The following is a 20,928-nucleotide window of genomic DNA, read 5'->3' on the forward strand; positions in this document are numbered from 1 at the left end:
ACAATACTAGATTTGAAAGCCTTGAAAGACTAGATTTGAAAGACTATATTTTCAAACTTAATTTTGAAGATGAATGTTTATAAGAAACTTTGACAATACTAGATTTGAAAGCCTTATATTCCAAACCAGGATGGGTTAGGCCAATATCTTTTCATCTAAGCAATTGAAGAGTAAAACCCTTAAGACAGACATAGCTTTTTTTTTTTTTTTTGGTGTTTTTCTGTAAAAGACAAATACTACAATAAAGTACCAAATTAAGCCTGAAACTCTGTTTCCTAATAGTTTTGGGTGACTGTAGTTCAATCACATAACTATGTGCTTTGTTCTCGAACTGCTACTGCTGATTTTTTTGAATTATAGCTAGAAGTCTAAGCCTCTGCAACAATAGAGTCTCTGATGATTTAAATGCAGCAGTTAGGAAATTCAGCTGAATCTGCTTCTTTTTGGTATCAATAAAAAGTTTGTACTCAATGTCTGCCATTTTGGCCAATAAACGAATTTGAACTGATGATGTAAAGTCCATTCTAAGTCAAATAAGGGTACTATGTAATGCTAACCTCTTCAGAGTTTTCAACTCCATAATATTTCTATGAGCTATAGTAAGGTCTTGATTAAAAATCCAGTCCTGAATGTTGGCAAAATCATACTTCAGGTGGTGTTCCATACACATGTATACATTTCTGTCCTGTCCCTCTCCCAAAAACCATATTGGTGCTCCGTAAGTCATGAAGAGCCCTTCACATACCTCTTACTGGAAAGAATTACAGGTGCTTTCAGTCCATCTTCACTTATGGCAACTTTCTTTTCTCTTATGGCATGTCTTACATAGGAACAATGAGTTCCGGAGTCAGAGGACTAACTTGGAACATTATATACCAGGACTGTAATGCAAGGATAATCTTCAACTGATAGTTACAGATGAGGTAAAATATGGATTCTTCATAAATTTCTCACTTACTCTACTTCAAGTATTCTGAGCATCTTGAGTCATGGCATTAGTTAGCCTCTAATTTTAAGTCTTTCTTAGACATTGTCCGGGGCTGGTAAAGTACAGGATTGGTCCTGGAATGATATCTATTACTCCAAGAGCAAGTTGTTGATTTTTTTTTTTTTTTTTTTAGTCTCTGTATAATTGCTTAGCATGGGCTAGGATTGTGGCTGTCTTTCCTATCCTTGGAGGGCAATCAAACTTCATTGACAAGTTTTTGAATGGTTCTCAGGGTGTCCTGATGAGAAATGTGGCTGGTATTTTTCAAGCCAGGTCAGTTTTCTACTTTGTCTGCCATGGGGGTAACTAGCTCTGGGGCTCCAAGGGGAATTATTATATCCCCAGCCTGTTTGTACAGCTACTAATGAAAATCTGACTCTGGAAGGTTCACATTAGTGTTGTTACATATTTAGAAACATTTATTATTATATAGTACTGGTGGTTCACAGTCATTGTAAAAAAAAAAAAAAAGTTATATTGATAACCAAACAGAAAATACCTCTCCTGAAAGCCTACTGCCCGGAGACTGCCATCCTTCCAAAATTTTCCAAATAACAGTTGACTAATATTCTCATACTGTTCTATTACCTTCTTTTTCTACCAACATATCATGAACATCTATTAAAAATGAATATGCGGGGCGCCTGGGTGGCTCAGTTGGTTGAGCGACTGCCTTCGGCTCAGGTCAGGATCCTGGAGTCCCGGGATCGAGTCCCGCATCGGGCTCCCTGCTCGGCAGGGAGTCTGCTTCTCCCTCTGACCCTCCCCCCCCCCATGTGCTTTCTCTCTCTCTCTCATTCTCTCTCAAATAAATAAATAAAATCTTTAAAAAAAAAAAAATAAAAATAAAAATAAAAATGAATATGCATGATAATTTTCACGGGTATATAACATTCCCTTGGGTCACAACTACTAATAACTAAGACTTATTGGGAGCTAATAGTCAAGTGTCTGATCAACTAATATGTAGCTGTCTACCTTGAGGAAAGTGACTACTATGCCTTCAGAGAAGTCCTGCCCCTCACTTTCCTGGGGTCACCCTCCCAGTATTTATCATGACTTTCTGCCCATCCATCAGAACACAATGGCAAAGGTATTTCCAAGTTTGGCTCCAGAAACTTCTGTCAAAATAAGACATAAATTAAAGTAACCGTAAAATTTAATGATTTATTTCATTTATTCTATTTTTCCATCTTGATTTATTTCTTTAAAAGATTTTATTTATTTTTTGTCAGAGAGAGAGCACAAGCAGAGGGAGCAGCAGACAGAAGGAGAAGGAGAAGTAGACTCCTCACTGAGCAGGGAGCCTGACACGGGACTAGATCCCAGGACCCTGGGATTCTGACCGGAGCTGAAGGCAGACACTTAATCAACTGAGCCACCCAGGCGCCCCTCCATCTTGATTTATTTAAAATGATTTATTTATTCTATTTTTCCATCTTGAGTTATGCCCTGTTCAGTTGTCCAGTCTAGCTCTCTAGGAATATTATGTGAGTACAGCACCAGAGCATAGCACAAATAATGCAACACCAACAATACAAACGTCCCCAAGTTTGAACACTATTAGGGGAGAATCTATCTCTTTGAATTTACCAGCTTCTAGAGGTATTCCTTGGCTCATGACCCCCTTTATCCTTCTTCAAATCCAGCAATGTTGTATCCCTCTGACGAATCTTCTATCGTCACATCTTCTGATCACAGCTGGGAATGCTTCTCTACTTTGAAGGACCCAACTGATTAGATAATCCAAAATAATCTCCCTATCTCAAAGTCCTTAACTTGATCATATCTGCAAGTTTGCTTCTGCCACATAAGGTAACAGTCACAGGTACCAGGAATTAGGACATAAACATCTGGAGGAACCATTATTCTGCCTATTATAATGGCCATGAAGAGCATGTAGCTGCAGTGAAAATATGCTTATTGTATAATGTCCAGGGGAAAAAATATTACATATACCTTATTATTATTATTATTTCTGCTATATAATGATAAGTACTTTTATGAAATAAAACACAGTAAAAATAAGACAAGAGGTAATCATACCAAATGGAACTCAAAAGACACAAACTGGCAGTGAAAGTGAGTGATCTCACTGGTTTGGAGAACTGATATGCACCTTGAAAAATTCCTTCCACATGAAATATTAATGTGTTTTTTTCTTCTAAAAGCTACTGTGCCTCAAGGCTTCAGGTGTTTCTTCTGCTCAGGTCAACTACAGGAATTTTCTAAACTTTGGTGGGTTTAAAACTGAGATAAGTTTTTAGAAAGCAAGCTGCAATTTTTTTTAAGCAATTGGGAATTTGTGTTATTTACGTTACTTTAAAACCTCTCTGCCTTGTGAACTATGGTCCATGGGGAAAACAACAAAAACTTGCATCACTTAAAAACTTCACTATGAACAAGGACACTTTCAGTTCCAAATGATCCTCATTGCCTTTTAACATCTAGATTAGCTAATTTCTTTGAGCTGTAAAATTTGAACAATCAATTTAAAAAAAAAGAAAAAGAAGAGAAAGTAAATATAAACTATGAGGAATTGTAGGGACCCAGATGAAGGTATCAGTTGCCCAGGTGCTTTTATTTGTCTGGTTTAATTTGTTCTGTGTGTCACACAAAAATGTGGCTCTCATTTCCAAATGACAAGCGTAATGGAGTGCTTTGTGAAAAACAACTGCATTATAAATAGCACTTTATGAGAGAATCTCACTGACAACTCATAGTTATCAGACAAAATACTTTATACAAGTAGAAAACTTAACAAATATTTTAAAAACATACATTTGGGGGAGGAGGCAGTTTTGAACTTGATGAAGTCTCTGACGCTATCCTCATTTTAGCGCAACTCTAGGAGTTGAGTGGATTAGAACTTGGGAGAATGCATGTAGGGGGTACTTCAGATACAGTCCTATTCTGGGAGATCCTGCTAAGACTCAGGTCATCTACCTCTCTGGAGGGGGAGTAGAGCTTTTGAACTATTTTAGGAAATTTTTTTCATGGACAGCTCTTGGCATAGAGTAGGGCCTCAAGGAACATTAGCTGAATAGAAATCTAAATTTGAAATGATCATCTTCCCAGTAGAAATGCAGCACCTCAAGATATTATAATGGTTTAATCTGTAGTGGTCACAAGTACAGACTTCATCACCGAGTACGAACCAATATCTAATGACTTTCTACTGCCTCTCCCTCAACAGAGTTTTGTGTTGTTTTCTCTGCTTCTGCCAATTTCTTATTGTATTCCTTCCTTGCCATTACAGTAGTCAGTGGCACTTGGGGGAATTCTGTCCTTTATGGATAATTCTCATCATCAGAAAGATTGCTGACCCTTTGTTTGGTCATCAGATAATGGAGCTGGGGAGTGAAGCCCAGCCCAGGGTGACTACAGAAGTTGAGGAAACCTCAAGCTGCTATCTCATTCAGTGATTATGCATGATGTCACACATAAGTAAGAGTTAAATTTCATAACTTAGATTCTGCTAGAAAAACTTCATAATTTATCAATCAACGATAAATATTATTGAGTGTTTGCTATAAACAAGATCATGGACTAAGCCCTCGGAAGTCTACAAAAATAAATAAGACAAGGGGAGGGGCACCTGGATGGCTCAGTTGGTAGAGCATGCCACTCTTGATCTGGGGTCATGAGTTCGAGCCCCACATGAGGCATGGAGATTACTTTAATTAATAAATAAAAATAAATAAATAAATAAATAAATAAATAAATAAATAAGACAAGGGGGAAGTTCTGGTCAGATTTACAATGTAATAACATTGTTTTAGCTGCATTTCAAGAGAAAGAGTCTGGTTGGGAGAAAGAAGGGATTAATAGTTAGGGCATTGGTTTGGTTATTTTAATGGAAACCAGATAATCATGGTTCCCATAAGATATATTTATTTTTCTCTCTCATAAAAGTTTGAGGTGGCAAAAAGTCCAAGAGGATAGGGTTCCTTTTATCTTTTGGCTCCTTCATCCCCTAAGGTTTTCACTTGTAAGGCTGAACCTGACTCATCACTATCTTGTCACAAACCAGACTGCAGAAAGGTGAAAGAAGAGGAGGACGAACATTTCTATTTCAAGAATGTGGTTCAGAAGGTGCACATGTCACTTCTGTTCTCAGGTTATTGATCAGAACATCCTTGGCCAGGTGACATCGTAGGTTGGTCATATGAAGGCGCTGGGAAGGTTGGGAAATGTGGTCTCTAGCTGGGAGGCATGGTGCTCACTTCTATCACCAAAAGGAAGAAGAGAGTGTGGGTATTGGATATAATTAGCCATCTCTGCTTTGGGAGACAAGATTGGAGGCAAAGAAATTAATTAAGCCACTATTAATGCAATTATAGTAGTCTGAACTAGGTTAGTATTCATGATAATAGGAAGGATTAAAAGAGTATTTGGAAGGAAGAATTGATGGGACTTCGTAATTTATTGAATATGAGGACTAAAAGAGAGTGGGAGTAATTAATTCGTTTCTTCAGTATGTAATGAGTCCCTACTCTATGCCAAACATCACCCTAGGTGCTGGATACACTGCGGTGAAAACACAGACACTACTTGTGCCTTAAGGAACTTAGACACTAAAATGTGATGTTCAAATTTATATTAAAAATTACATTGCCATCTATTAAGATACAGAACACAGAAGAAAGGGCAGTTTGAGGGAAAGTGATGCATATGTGATAATCCTAATAAACTTGAGGTACCTGTGGGATAACGAATTAGTGATATTCAAGAGATGGTTGAATATGTGAGTCTGAATCTCAAGAGGGAAATTGGAGTTGAGATACTTATGCACTGAGGAACATCAGCATAGGTGGTAATTTGCATCCATGTGAGTAGTAAGACTGCCCAAAGAGAGTGTTGAGAAAGAAGAGAGCCTCAGACAGAACAGCTTAGAGCATAGAGGAAGTGACATCTGAACTGGGCCATAAGGGATGGACAGGTTGGAAACAGATTAGATGGAAATAAGATGACAAATTTTATCTGAAAGCAAATAGTATTGTTTTGGTCTGGATGGGTAAATTGGGTGTAGCTTGTGGAAGGCCATAAGAGTAGTAGTAATAATAATAATAATAACAATAACAGTCATTTTTTTTTTTTGCACTATGTGACAGAAACACTAGGCATTTTATACATCACAGAGATTTCTTCTTGTCATCTGCGCTTGAATTCCTCGAAGGAACTAAAATTCAACACATCTAAAAGTCAACTCTTAATCTTCCCCCTGTATCCCACACCTGGTCTCTCCTTCTAGGGTTAATTTCAAGGAATGATGTACATTCATCCAGTGGGGCAAGCCAAAAACCTAGGAACTATTCTCCACACCTCCCTCTCCCTAATACATGAGATCCCATCTGCCATCAAGTCCTGTTGAGTTTTGCTTTTAAATACCTTCCTCCATCTTACCTTTTTTCCACACCTCCTTAATCCAAACTATCATCATCTCTCTGTTGATCTACTTCCATGGTCCCTTAATGAGTCTCCTTGACATTACTCTTTGCTTCCTGGATTCTCCTCAAGGCAACCTGAGTGATCCTTTCGAGATACAACCAGACCTTGTCATTTCCTTCATGTCAAGCCAAAGAAGTCTCCATCAAGGTCTTCCCTTTGCTTTTAGTTATTCCAAGAGACCAAAATTCTGGACATGCCTACAAAGTCCATGTTCAGTTCCCCTCTGCACTCTCTGTTCCAGTGACCTTCTTTCAATCCTCCTATTTGAAGTTGTCCCTCCCAACACTGAGATGGTGTCCTCTCTTAGACCATTTTTCCTAGCCCCTTTCATATGTGAATCCTTCCTCTGCCTTCATGTCTCTGATCAGTTGTCTCTTCTCAGAACTCCTTCTCTGGCTCTTAGGACTAGGGCAAAATAGCCTACTTTCCTAACAACCCTTAAGGCGAGGCATTTTTATTTTCATCCTATAGATAAGAAAACTGATGCTAGAGAAAATCAGTAACATTCCCAATGTAGAGCTGAGGATATAGCATCTCATTCTGAACCCTGTGCTGTTGCAATTACATCATACTTGCTTTAGCAAGAATATTTAGAATGATATTCAATGGTAATACTACATTAATAAATGTATCCATTTTTAACCTTCTTTTGTAAAGAAGTTTAGATCCAGGGGAAGGTAGAGAGAACACGGCTCCTTTACTAAAAAGGATCTATTTTTTTTAGATGTACCTAAGTGGCCCCTCACACCCACTCTAGCAGCTCCTGTTCTGCGCGTGCATAATTATCTGGAGATGGGACTATAGCAGAGATATTTACCTCTCACCAAATATCCATTTGCTCTGACACATTTCCCAGCTCTAACAGATAGGCAGGGTCATGTAATTAGCTCCAACAAAAGGCTGTTAAGTTGAAGTGATGTGTGTCACTTCTGGGCTAAAGCATGTAAAGGAAACCCTCCAGTTCTTTCTTCTCCTGTGTAGCAAGCTGGGGGTCTCATGTTCCAGATGACAGCTACAAAATGAAAACTGCCTAGATCCCTGAATCACCACTTGGAAGGGAGCTGGTCTGCAAAGATGCTGGACCCCAGCAGATTTTGTGAGGTGAACAAAAAAGATTATGTGTGTTAACCGCTCCTGTGTTAGATTTGCTTATTAGTGCAGCATACTTTGGCCTATTTGGACAACACAAGCTCTGTAACTAAAGAGCTCTCTGGCTATGCATAATTCTACTTGTTTTCTGAATCACTAGAAACCATTGTTAGCCATATTCCTGACCTCAGAGTTAGAAGTTGCTGCCCTGAGGTCTTATTGCTATTTAATATTGATTAAATTTCTAGATTTCTTCCACCACCATGTTGTTCTACTGCATGATCTTTGGTAGTCACCTAATCTGTTTGCCTTTAAGGTTTTTTAATTGGGGAAAAAAACAGAACAACACAAAACAAACTTTGCCCTACTTTGAATAGATAATGAGAGGAATCACTAATAAAAGAATGGAAAGGTGCTTTGAATGGAAAGGATATAAAACTGCCAGGTGCTTTATTGATGGGTGCCACAAGAAGGCAGAATATCATTTCCTTTTCTTTGAAAGTTCTCAATACTTTAATGATAAAATTAGTAATTACTATATCCTGACACTTGCTGCAGGGTCTATTGGAGGGATGGGTTTGAGATGACGTTGCATTGGTTACTTCACTGAAAATTTTAGACAATGTTCTTAGGAAAAACTATAACATTTTGACCTCTAAATCTTAGACTAGAGCATAAAGAAATACATTTCTTCAAAATTACTTATAAAATAGATATAGATAAAAGGTGGTAAAGTCAAACCTTTTGGTAAGTATTAAGGGCTCTTGGGGTTCAGACAGGTAATTTTGAGCTACGGGTTGGTCTTCAGAATTTATTTCTGGGTAAATAAACTTGCTGGACCCACAGCAGCTCTCTTACTAAATATCAGCTTGAGGTAGGTCTGCCAGGTATCTTGCATTTGCCCCTCACCATATAATTTTCATTCTTGTCTACCCCACTTCCTTCTCCAGGAGGCTACTCTGTGGATTACACAAACTGACTCCCTGGCCTACTGGTTTCCTGTTGGGTTTGGCCAGTGAGAATCCTTCCCAGGACACTAGAGAGAAAAAAGTGAGGTCAGGTATTTAGTTTCTCTTCCTCTCTCCACAGGCTGGTCTCAGGCTGGCTGTGTCCCTCCATCTAAGGTCATTACGCTCCCAAAGGTGGCTGATCAACAAAACTCTCCCCTTCACGGTTCTGGTAACAACTCCCTTCCCTTCCGGCCAAGGAGTGTGGTAATAGTTCTGTTGCTGCTAACCCCAGGTTGGTGTATTATTCCTTGTGGTACCCTTAAGCTCCCTATAAATATCTAGTCTGTTTATAAATAAACCCTCCCAATTACTTTCATTCAAATGTGTGATCTGTTTCCTATTGGACTTTCATTTGACATTTCTATGCATCCTCCAAAACACAACACTCAGCTTTCTGCTCCTGTTTGTTTTCAAATGATTGACAATGGATTCTCTCCTATCTTCTCCCAGCCACAGGCAGAGACCCAGGATAAGAGCCAAAGATGAGGTAAACCAAGAGATGACATTGAGGGTGGGGTACCAAGAGATACGGTTGGTCTTTGGAAGGCAGTGAGCATTCAGGTTGTGGTGGGATTCAAAGATTAAGGTTAATATATTCTTTGCTAATAAAAAAAATGTTTACATTTTGGAGGGATCTAGTTTGAGGTAGTACATAAAAATTCACATCCTCACTTTTTGTCCGTAGCATTTTAGAGAGGTGATATAGAATTGTCATTAGAATAATGGAGTTTGGACTCAATCTTTCTAGTTTAATTTTGATTTTTGCCGGTTACAAGCTATTTGACATTGGACAAGTTATTTAACCTCTCTCAGATTCCTTATTTGTTAAATGAAGATAATACTACTACTTGTTAAGATTTTGTGAAGATTAAAGAGGTTGGTATATGTAAGTGCTTAGAATATTGCCCAACCCACCATAAGTGCTCTGTAAATATTAACTATTAATATTTGGAACCAAAATAAATCCTAGAGTTTATTTAGATTAATTCATGAGACAAAGAAATACAGGCATAGAGATCAAATTGCTCAGCCAAGGTCACGTAGCAAAGATCAATCTCAGGTTTGTTCATGGATTTATTTGTACAACAGATATTTATCTCACCAGCACGGAACAAAAGTTCCATTAATTTGGCCAAGTCTGTATAGAATGGTTAGAGCCAGAGTGAGAACCAAGTAAACAAACACAACTAGAAAACAAAGCCCTGGCTCCCACCTGTTCAGCTGTTTCTCTCCTCATCATGCTAAGCTTAGGACTGCCTCTTTGCTATAATGTCCACTTGGATTTTAATCAGTTCCTTGTCTAGCATCCTTTGGAGAATCACCTACATCATATGTGGGGCTTATGATACTAGATTTGGTGCTTAGATCTTGGTTTTTGGCTGATACGCAAAAATGAAAAAGAGCAAGAAACCTCCCCCAGAGACTCCACAGCTGTGCATGTAAAAAAAAGCACACAAATCTCTCCAACTACAATCTAGCCAAAAAAAAAAAAAAAAAAAATCCTCAAAGTAACTGATGCTCTAAGATTTCCCCCTGGATCTGCATTTTCTGAAAGCCTCAGATGGTATGCTTTGTGTGTGTGTGTGTGCTAATTTCACCCTCCTTGGTCAAACCGTCTACTTCAGGGAGTGCAGAAGTCCTGCCGGTTGGGGAATTACCTCTGCCACCCGGGAAGGCAACATCTCCATAAATTCTCATTTAACTGTGAAGACAGCTGTAAGCCCTTTAAATTTATAAGTGAAATTAAATTGCAGAATTCTGTAGGGTGGGTTTGATGCTACCCAAAGATTCCCCAAGTGCAAAGCTAATCCTTGAGTTTAAAAGTAGCAAATCTAAATGTTTCCATTTAGGATAGAGGTTTCCCTTGACTGCCAGGGAGAAGGGTTGGATGAGACTTAATCAAATAATAAAACAAAACAAAATCCACTGATACCTAAGGTTGGGTCAACATAGGACAGGAAGAAGTGCACAACTCAAGTAATTTTCCAGGGAATTTGTGTTTGAAACAATGACTTGGAAGACCAAAAAGGATTACATTTTTTTTTAACATTTTAAATTTGCAGTTAATAATCTTAATTAAAAAATGTTCAACTTTAGGGAGGGAAGTTAGTATATTTTTCATGGTTCTGGCTGGAGGTCAAAAGTCTGCTGTCGGTTCACTGTGCTAGAATTGTCGGTGTTTTGGGGGCAGCCACTCATTCTTCTTGTGCCTCGGTTTCTCCATGACTAGAAATAATGTATAATCTTTGTAGAATCTGCCTTTAACAGAAGCACAGCAATTTCTTTACATAGTGAGAGTTTGGGATTATTAACATTCAATCTGAGTTATAAAAATGTAGTTTGTATTTTAAGAACACAACTATTGAAACAAATGGAGTATACCATCCCACGCTATTATTGGAAAAGATATTTAAGATTGCTTTTTTGGCGGGGGGCATGACAGATGGCTGGCTCACTTGGTTGAGTGTGCAACTCTTGATCTCAGGGTTGTGATTTCAAGTACAGAGATTACTTAAAAAAACAGATAAATACAAATAAAATTATTTGTGGGGGGGAATGTTATTTAGAATTCAAAACGTTTCTCCACATGCTCAGTAATGACAACAGTGGAAAACTGAGCTTTAAGTTAACTTTTAGATGCGCAGATCTGTATTACTTGAACACAGGTCATAAATCCTCTGGAAAATAAAACAACCTGCACAAGTTTAGAAAATAATGCTTGCCTTATTACAGACAACATCTGCTCTGTCATATGGTTTATAAAGGAGTCACCAGATATTGGCACCTGAACCCCTGAAATTTACAATTAATATTAACACATACACATAGATTTTCTTTAAATGAGGAAATGTGAAGATCCTCAGGTGTTACAGTGTAAACCTCTGCCTTTTTATTGAAGTGAGGATCAATTATCCTCACCAGTTTTTCCTTCCCTTGCTGCTTCTCTGCATATCAATACTTGGGGTGGATCCGTGGTTCTCAATCCCAGAAGAATTAAGGTCAGATTTCCCCCGCCCCCAGCCTTCCCGCATTTCTCCCCACCCCTTAAAGGGATGAGATCCTAAAGGCTGGAAAGATCAAACTCTCCCTGCCTTGTAATCCTCACTTCAAAGGTCAAATGAAGATTTCTCTTGTGATAGATTTGCATTTGCCTAGCAGAGTTAAATATCTATTGTTCACCCTAAATTAGGTTAAGAGCTCTTTCAAATATATTTTATGGTTATACTGACAAACTAGTCAGATTGTATACACTTGGTCTAGATATTTGAGGACGCATCTCAAGTATCTAGTGTCAGGAATTAGCTATTCCTGGAAAATTGGATTTCGTTTTTAGGAGATTGTTCTGAATCAGATTTTGGATTTGACTTTTTATATTATGTTAGTATAAAAAACTGACAGAAATTTGTTCCAGGAGGAACCACTTGGATAAAAAATTAATACATCTCCATTGAGTACCTTTTGTTTTGTTTACTCCTGAAGATTTTCAACACAGGCTGGCTTTCATTGGTTTTGGATGTGCTTTTAATTAAACATTTGGAGACTGAGGGCAAGCAAGAGATCTCTTGAGATATAAAATCATCCTGTCCTCAGTTAATCTGAGGGAGGTACAATGGGACTTTTTAATTTGTTACTTTCTTTTTTTTAAGGTTTTATTTTTAGGTAATCTCTGCACGTGGGGCTTGAACTCATGAGCCCAAGATTAAGAGTCACATGCTCTATAGACTGAGCCAGCCAGGTGCCCCAACTTTCTCTTTTATGCTATTTATCCCATCTCATGATCTTGAATGCCAGCTACTCTAGTTGGAGTTCTCCATAGAACTCACTGTTATAAACAAATCAAGGCACGAAATCAAAAGCTGTTTTATCATTAGGAAATCTGGGTGAAGTCCATACAAGCCCTCAATCATGAGTGATGCATCTGTGTGGGAGACAGAATAATGGCTCCCCAAAATGTCCACATCCTCATCCCCAGAATCTGTGAATGTTAATTTACATGGTGAAAAGGAGATTTTGCAAATATGACTAAATAAAAGATCTTGAGATGGGGAGATTATCCTGGAGGATCTTGAGATGGGGATAATATCCTTGCGATATTATCATTGTAAGTGTCCTTGTGAAGAGGGAGGCAAAGAGAAATCTGACTACAGAAGAGGAGAAAGTGGCATGATAAAGGAAACAGGCTTTGAAGATGAAGGAAGGGGCCACAGGCCAAATACAGGTGGCTACTAGCAGCAGGGGAAAAGGTAAAGGAAGAGATTGTCCAGTCAGAGCCTCCAGAAGGAGCCAATTCTGTCGAATACTTCGATATTAACTCTGTGAAACTGATTTTGGACTTCTGACTTCCAGAACTGCGTTGCTTTAAGCCACTAAGCATGTGGTGATCTGTTACAGGAGCAGTAAGAAATGAATATATTCTGACATTAAGCATTTGGATTTGGATTTATACACATAATTTTGAACTCTTATTTTAGATTCTTATCCATACTGATTATATCTACAATGACACATCATTACACAAAATGAAGTGGATATTTGGCTGTAGAGTTCTGAATCTTGGCTTCAGTACAAATTATGATATGATACCCATCTAGCTGTCTAATTTAGAAATTCAGGAATCTCAATTACGTTTATTGAAAGAATGATAGTAGTAGAGTGTGATGACTCTGAGATTCCTTTTAGAAACTGTATTGGTATCACATGTAAAAAAATGAGAGATAAAAATTTCTCATTCCTAGATTTTAATCTCATTTAACTCAAGGAGCAAACTAGCGTAGATGTCAAGTACGTCAGTTTGATCTCTTATGGCAACGAGCACTCAATGTACTAAAAATAGCCAGATGTGGAGGGGTGAGTTATCAGTTCTGGGACTGTTTTTCCCAGTGAGATGCTCTGAAAAATTTCAACCTGTAAATTTCATTGAGCAGCCTAGAAAATTACTGACAATGCAGCCGACCCTTCTATGTCTGAGTTTCTGCCTAACTCTGCCTGGGATCTTGTCTGTACTATGGGTTAAGCTGTTTATTGACACATGTAATATAGAGCTCAGCAATCTGATCTCTAAGAACTTGAACTCAATGTTTGTATATGTGCTGTAGGCTCCATGGAGCAACCTTCTAGTAGATCAAGGCAGACACTTCTCTCATTTCTTATCCCATCCCCATGCCCATGAAGGTTTTATTTGCTTCTTTGAAACCCTTGGCAATTCCAGTAGAGCTGCATCAACCCTTTCCTAAACACAGGTTAGTGATGAGTCTCAATATCCTCCTCCTCAGGGTCATCAGCATTGCTATCCTCATAACCAAAGTTGGCATCTCTAGTATCTTTAGCGAACTGAGCAGTTCATGAAGAGCTTCCATTATCATGACCTCCTCAGAATGAGACTGATCAACCTTTGGAGCTGGAAACAAAGCATTGGAGCACTTCATCTCGCAAAGGTTTTATAGAGGAATCAGGGCAACGTTATCCTCCTTGCACACCTCCCACCACACTGTGTGTTACATAAAGAGTGCTTGATTAAGTGTTTGCAGCACTACCATTTGTGAGTGAGGATACTACATTTCAGAGCAATTCTGTAGTTTTCCCAGTGTCTGATAGGCAGAAAGGGAATTGCAGACACTAGACACAGGTCCCCTCATCTATTACCTGAGGGACAAAAATATATATATATAATATATATCATGTTATATATATAATATATATATATTATATATATATATATATAAATATATCGTGTCACATGTAAACCCTGGAAATGTTCTCCATGTCGTCTCAGTTGAATAAGAGTTAGGGAAAGGATCAAAAGAAAATGATTCATCAGAAAGTACATATTCATTGACCTCATCTCACCATATGTGAAGAAGAAAGAAGAAAGAAATGAAAATTGATGATGTGCCAGCTTTAAAAAAAAAATCAACATCATAATATCACTGGTTGTTGACCAGTTGTTGTGGAAAAAGAGGAGGTACTATAGGTCATTTGTACTTTCTTTGTCCATTATTTTTCTCAGTGGGAAGCAGGAGTAAGATTTCCTCTTCTTCGTGAAACTAAAGACAGTTTCGGATGGACCTTAGGTTTTCCTCACCAGTGTCATATACAGCTAACCCATCTTGGGTTGATACATATGTAAATTAACACAATTGTTTCTATTTGTAGAGAGAAAATCTATTGTCAATAAAATGTGACAAGTGCTCTTTTAAAGTCCTCAATCATTCACAGTAAATGTGTTTAAATGGCTGAGGACTAAGGAAGGCGTCTTGCTCCCTGTTGGAGACCCAGTTCTGCATCCACTGAACACTTGGGTCATTGGGAAGTCAATAACCAGTTGGAAAAACACAGGTGGAATTTAGGGCATTACATACAAAGAAGGTTTTCTTGTTTCTACCAAAGATCTTAATTCAGATAGATTTAGGTTGATGAAGTTTCACAGTTCCAGGTGAAAGGAAGCTAATGTTCACTGGACTGCGGTCTCAACAACCCAATGAAGTAGAAATTATTTCTTTGGTTTTTAAGATGAGAAAACTTAGAGAAGCCAAGGAACTTAATGAAGCAGTATCACTTGAAGTTAAGAGTTGGGGCTTGAGTTTCATTGCCTTGAGTTCTAGTCCCAGTACAACCATTAGCTACCTACTTGACTTGGGAAGAAAGTTGACTCTCTCTGATCCTCAGATTCTTTATCAGTCAGATGGGGATGGGATTTGGTCTAGACTAACAGCTTTCAGTTATTTTGAGGATTAATGGTAGACTACAAATATTAAATCAATTACTATCATCAAAGCAACTGAAGTAGTAAATCTCAGATATGGGGTTCAAAGCTCAAGTGCTTCTCATTATACCATGTTGCCCTTTGGATGATGTTCACAAAGGCCAGAATTTCTCACAGTAAGAGGTCTAGGGTTAGAATTTTTAAAATGATCTTCCTGGTCAATTTATATCTGCTATGGAGCAAGGTGCCCACCTACAGTTGGGGCACCTGTTATGTTTTAAATTGAGCATTCTAAATGGTTACAAGAATATGAGATGGAGACCATCGGTCCCACATAATTTCAGGTTGCAGGACATGGAATGGATATCAAGAGATACAAATGGAGTTGGACAAGAGAGAATTTACCTGTCTCTTTAGAAATCAGCTTTGAAGGAGACCAGCCAAGGGTAATTCTGTTATACACACACACATTAATTGTGTACATACAGTGTGGAAAACAGCATGCAGTGAGAAATATGAAGATTTCCATAGAGATGAAGTCCCTGCTATTATACAGTTCATTTTGGCAGAAGAGCCGGTGACACACCCAGCCCAAATCAAGGCACACTGTGTCATGGATTTAACATGCTCTAAGAATGAGGAAAAGGGAGATTAATAACAGAGACCAGAGGAGGGTAGAGGAAAATTGGTAATACTCCTTGGAAAAAAAGAAGGGAAGTATTATGTTCCTGCAATCTATTAGGCACTGTAAGAGTTGGTTTTTAAGTTGGGTTTTGAAGGAAAGACACAATTTAATAGTTGGATATAGAAAGAATTGAGAGCCCAAGAGAAAAATAGAAAAAAATATGCCGGGGGTGCTAAGAGCCGTTATGATTTATATGGCACATTGTTGCTCATCATCTTGGGTGAGTCCACATTTTCACAGGAACTTTTAATTACAGTCAGTTTCAAGGTTTGCCTTCTTGCCATGATATAATCCAAAATTTCATTCTAAATAATGTTCAAATCATTTTACAATTTTCCTTTTAGTATGCTTTTAATATTTTTGAAACAAGGAAGAGTTACTTTTAAGTAAATACCATATAATACCAAAATTAATTTAAAGCCAGGAAATTGTTTCTATAAATATGGTTTTAAAATCATCACATAGCCCTGAAAAGTTGTAAGAAATATTGCCTGGATCTAGTTTAAAAAAAAAAAAAAATACTGTCCGAAACAATTTCCCCCTTTCAGCTGGCCTCCTTTACTAAATCATACTAATTTTTAGGAGAGTTTTTTTTTTTCAATCTGTCTCCAGTTACTAAGAAACATTTCTCAATAGATTTTTGAAAATAGGAATTTCAATTTTGATTGTCAACAAACTGAATTTTATTTATTGGTTAAATTAAACCTAATTAGGTATTCTTTGTCCAGTTTTACAGATGTGAAAACCAAAACACCAAGAGGTTGAGACTTTTCGAAGCAGTTTAAGACTGTGGATGAGAGCTGGGTGTGAGTTTGGCAGCCCCAAGATCAAATCTTGGCTCCATCACAAAGTAGCTAAATGAACTTGGCAAAGTACCTGAATTTCAGTCTCTCTTGAAGCCATTTCAACTTATTAGGATTTAGTTATTTAAGGTTTTGTTTTTGTTTTTATTATTTAAACAGTCAGGCAGATGGTCTACACATCTGAATATTCATTAAATCAGGATGGCGCACTGTATTGACTAAATTCTTCTTCCTCTTCAACAAATCTTTAAGAACTTATCATGAGTCAGGGATTATATTAGTCGGTAGAGATACAAAGATGAGAAAGATATCTTTAGAAGCTTTCAAAAAGTTTCCACAAGTATTAATATCAAAGCAGCAAAATAGTAGGTAGTGGGCCAACTTGTTCTTTGACATCAAAATTAATCTGGCATGGACCCTATAATGCTCAAATTTCTCTTAAGCTCCTCAATAGATGTTTGGTTTGTAAAGCACTTGAATACTCTGTCAAAACTATTTATAAATATATCTTTGCTGCTCTAATAGAAAACTATACAAAGTCCCTGATGTGTGTTTATTCCAACTTGCTATTTTTTTATGGGACATTCTTACAGGGCTTAAGGTGAGCCAGTATCTTTCCAGTGAAGAGCTCTGCTTTGGCTGCTCACTGACTACTTACTTAATTATTGTAACTAGTTTAACAAGTCAATATCCTCAAATTACATCTATAAGCAGAATGGTCAAATTCAGAAATTTCAAAAACCACTCTATTTACCTTCGACCTATTTGATTAGTTTTGACTTTATTCGATTGATTGTTTGCTTTACCACTTTGCTCTCTAGCCTCCTACCTTCCCGGGAGAAGTGGATCATTTTGTTCCTTGACTCTCGAAGAGTGAAGGTCAAACAGTGTGGTCTGGAAAAGCCTCATCCTGGGGCATTGGCTGCTGGAGTGGGTCTGTCAAACCGCGATCGCAGAACTTATCTGCAAACCTGTGCCACTTCTCAAAGCCACGTTGCAATGAAGTCCTGCAGACAACACAAGGTTATGCTGCTATAAATTCATGCTTTAGCAATTTTATTTTCAAAGGGTATATTTTATTATTTGTAAAAGCAAAGACATTTTTAATGGTTTTCTTGATTGATATGTATTAGCATATCTATGCCTATGCATATTTTTTCATATTATAAATATTATAAATATTATAAATTTGAACCTGAACTTTTCCCTCCATGCTTCCCTGCACTTACTTTGTACACATCCTTGTCAGAGGAGATGGTCTTCTGCTTCAGACTATCGGGTCCTTAGGGGCAGATGCATCAAAATCCAGTCAGGATAACAGTCCAGTTATTTTTACAAACAGAATTTAATATAATGAATAGTTATAACAGAATGTGTAGAAAGAGAGCTCTATACTATCACACCCGTAGCAAGGGCAGAAAGCAGCTACCACGCCTAGGCTGGAGAGTACAAAGGGAAGAAGTTGGAATTACTAACCCTCAGAAACTCAGAGGTGAGCCCCAGGAGCCAAACCCCAGAACGCAGGGCGCACCTGCTAACGGGTGCTGGCATCTCCGAGGTGGGGCGTGATGAGGCTGGTTCTTCAAGCGTTGGGAAAACTTCCAACTGGATTCAGCTGCTGCTACAAGAAGGCACTGCAGGGTGGAGACGTTTTGCCTGCACGACGCCTTCAGGAATCACAAGCAGAAAGGAAGCCCCAGAAGGAACATGCAGAAAGGAGCAAATCCCTTCTTCTTTTTCCACTGTTGCTAACTATCACTAGAGGCCCATAGTACCAGGACTCAACATATAGCCAGCAGGCAAAGCAGAAACATGGCTTGCAAAGTCCCAGCTCCAGCCTCACGGAGCAGAGTAGGAAAGGGTAGGCTTGGAGATGAGAGACAATAGCTTAATAGTTGGCGCAGCAGGGAACGTGTCTTATAGTCAGCACCTGGCATAGGTCCCGTCCTACGGTACTGAATAAATGCTCAATTTATTCAAGTGGGATGGAGACGTGTGGGTAGTTAGATTTAAAACTGTGATTGTAATAGCTAACATCTTAGTTCCTCTTATAAAAAGAGCTGCCTTCATGTAGGAAAAGACCTTGATAGACAACTTTCACTGTAGAAGGAGAGGTCCCAATGGTTACAGGCTCCAAAGAGAGAAAGAGAATTAAACTGTCCCTCATAAGAAGTTAGTGGGAATTGGGGTGGAGGAGGGTGAAGGGCAAAGTAAGCAGCTGGAGAGGTGTGGGGGAGATCAAACAGACTCAGAGTCAAGGCCAAGCAAACTGTTAGACTAGATTGGATGGCAAAGACAATCCGAGAAAGTCCTGGTAGAGAGACGATAGAAGTACTTTTAAAAATAATAAATATTTAAATTCAATGAAGTAAAGTAAACTCAAATCTTCAAGACATTGGCGTTTGCTTCTCATGCCCTTTACACCTGGAATGGTTGCAAATAAAGGGGGTAGTATGCTTTTAGGTTGAGATGATCCTTAAAGTGAACCAGGTCTGTGGGTGCTGGAGTTATAAGCCAGAGATAACTAAGCAACAAAGCCTCTATACCTTAGACATCTTCTAAAGCAAGCCACGGACTGTAAGTCCCCAGAGAGACAGGCATGTGAATCTGTCACAGAACATGGGATAAGGCTATAGAAAATTTCATGAACCCTCAAGGATTAGAGGGGACCCTAGCTTGAGTCCTGGTAACATTTGTTTTGTTAGAATGCACACTATGAAAACAAAGCGGTTTTGTAAACATTTGTCTGAGTGGTTCCATTTTTAGGCAAAGTGTGAGTTCACTAAATTTACGCATCATTTGAACAGCTGCATGAGCTCCATCCTCCAAGTTTTAGATCGAAGCCTTTGTACATATAAACTCAGAATAAAACCTATCTCCCCTATATAAAATAGTTGACATAAAGATAAAGCATCAAGGGGAAGTGTGGTCTGCAAAGAGAATTGCACCACATTAAGGAAGTGAAATGGTAGTTCCTTAAGCCCATTGGTTAAAATGCTTTTGTAAAGGTGTTTGTTGGCTTATGATGTAAAGATGGGAACAGCAAGAAGACAACTGACTTTTTTTTATTTAAGATTTTATTTATCTATTTGACAGAGAGAGAGATTGAGAGCAAGCACAAGCAGGTGGAACGGAAGGCAGAGGGAGAAGCAAGCTCCCTGACTGGGGACTCGATCCCAGGACCCCGGGATCATGACCTGAGCCGAAGGCAGACGCTTAACCGACTAAGCCACCCAGGGACCCCAAGACAACTGATTTCTAGCTCTAGTGTTTACGAATTTGCTTTTCAAGCAGCTGCTGCCTCAGCTGCCTCCTTGATGAAATAAAATTGCTGCTTTCCAACCCAACTACTCTGTCCTGATGTGACTTATGGTGGGGAGTGCTCCGGCTCCGGGGCATGGGGGGTTTTCTGTTTCCCTTATGCATTACTTACTATGTGTTACTGAGACAACTGGGAAGGGGATGGGTAAATTTGATAGGCACCAATGAGATTTTTTTTTCCCCCCAAAGGTTTTATTTATTTTAGAGAGAGATCAAGAGAGAACAGGAGCAGGAGGGGCAGAGGGAGACGGAGAGAGAGAATCTCAAGCTGACTCCGAGCTGAGCAGGGAGCCCAACCTGGGGCTTAAGCCCACGACTCTGAGACCACCACCTGAGTCAAAACCGAGTGTCCGATGCCTAACTGACTGCGTCACGCAGGTGCCCCGGCACCCGCGAGTTTTTTGAGAGAAAAAAAGATAGAGATCTTAACTAAAGTTCAAACATATTTGGGCATCTCTGATGGACTGAGACAGCTGTTAATGAGGTAAACTAATGAAAAAAATCTCTTTCAGCCCAGAACCTGAGTGTGATCTGGGGCCCAGCAATATCAGCATCACCTGGTAGCTCATTAGAAATGTATAATCTCAGGCTCTGCTTCACACCTGCTGAATCAGAATCTTTGGAGGTGGGGCCCAGCCGAGTGTGTTTTAAAAACCTCCCGAGGGGGCACCTCGGTGGCTCAGTCCTTAAGGATCTGCCGTTGGCTCAGGTCATGATCCCAGGGTCCTGGGATAGAGCCCAAGTAGGGCTCCCTGCTCAGTGGGGAGCCTGCTTCTCCCTCTCCCACTCCCCCTGCTCGTGTTCCCTCTCTCACTGTCTCTCTCTCTCTCTGTCAAATAAATAAATAAAATCTTAAAAAAAAAACCTCCTCAGATGAT

General features: G+C 38.9%; 1 pseudogene; it reads right to left on the reverse strand.

Annotated features, from left to right (window-relative positions):
• Nucleotides 1–334: 334 nt before the first annotated feature.
• On the reverse strand, nucleotides 335–19,284 carry LOC113934086 (annotated as a pseudogene).
• Between the last annotated feature and the right edge of the window lie 1,644 nt (nucleotides 19,285–20,928).

The sequence above is a fragment of the Zalophus californianus genome, chromosome 13 (genome assembly GCF_009762305.2).
Source record: "Zalophus californianus isolate mZalCal1 chromosome 13, mZalCal1.pri.v2, whole genome shotgun sequence".
Taxonomy (NCBI): Eukaryota; Metazoa; Chordata; class Mammalia; order Carnivora; family Otariidae; genus Zalophus; species Zalophus californianus.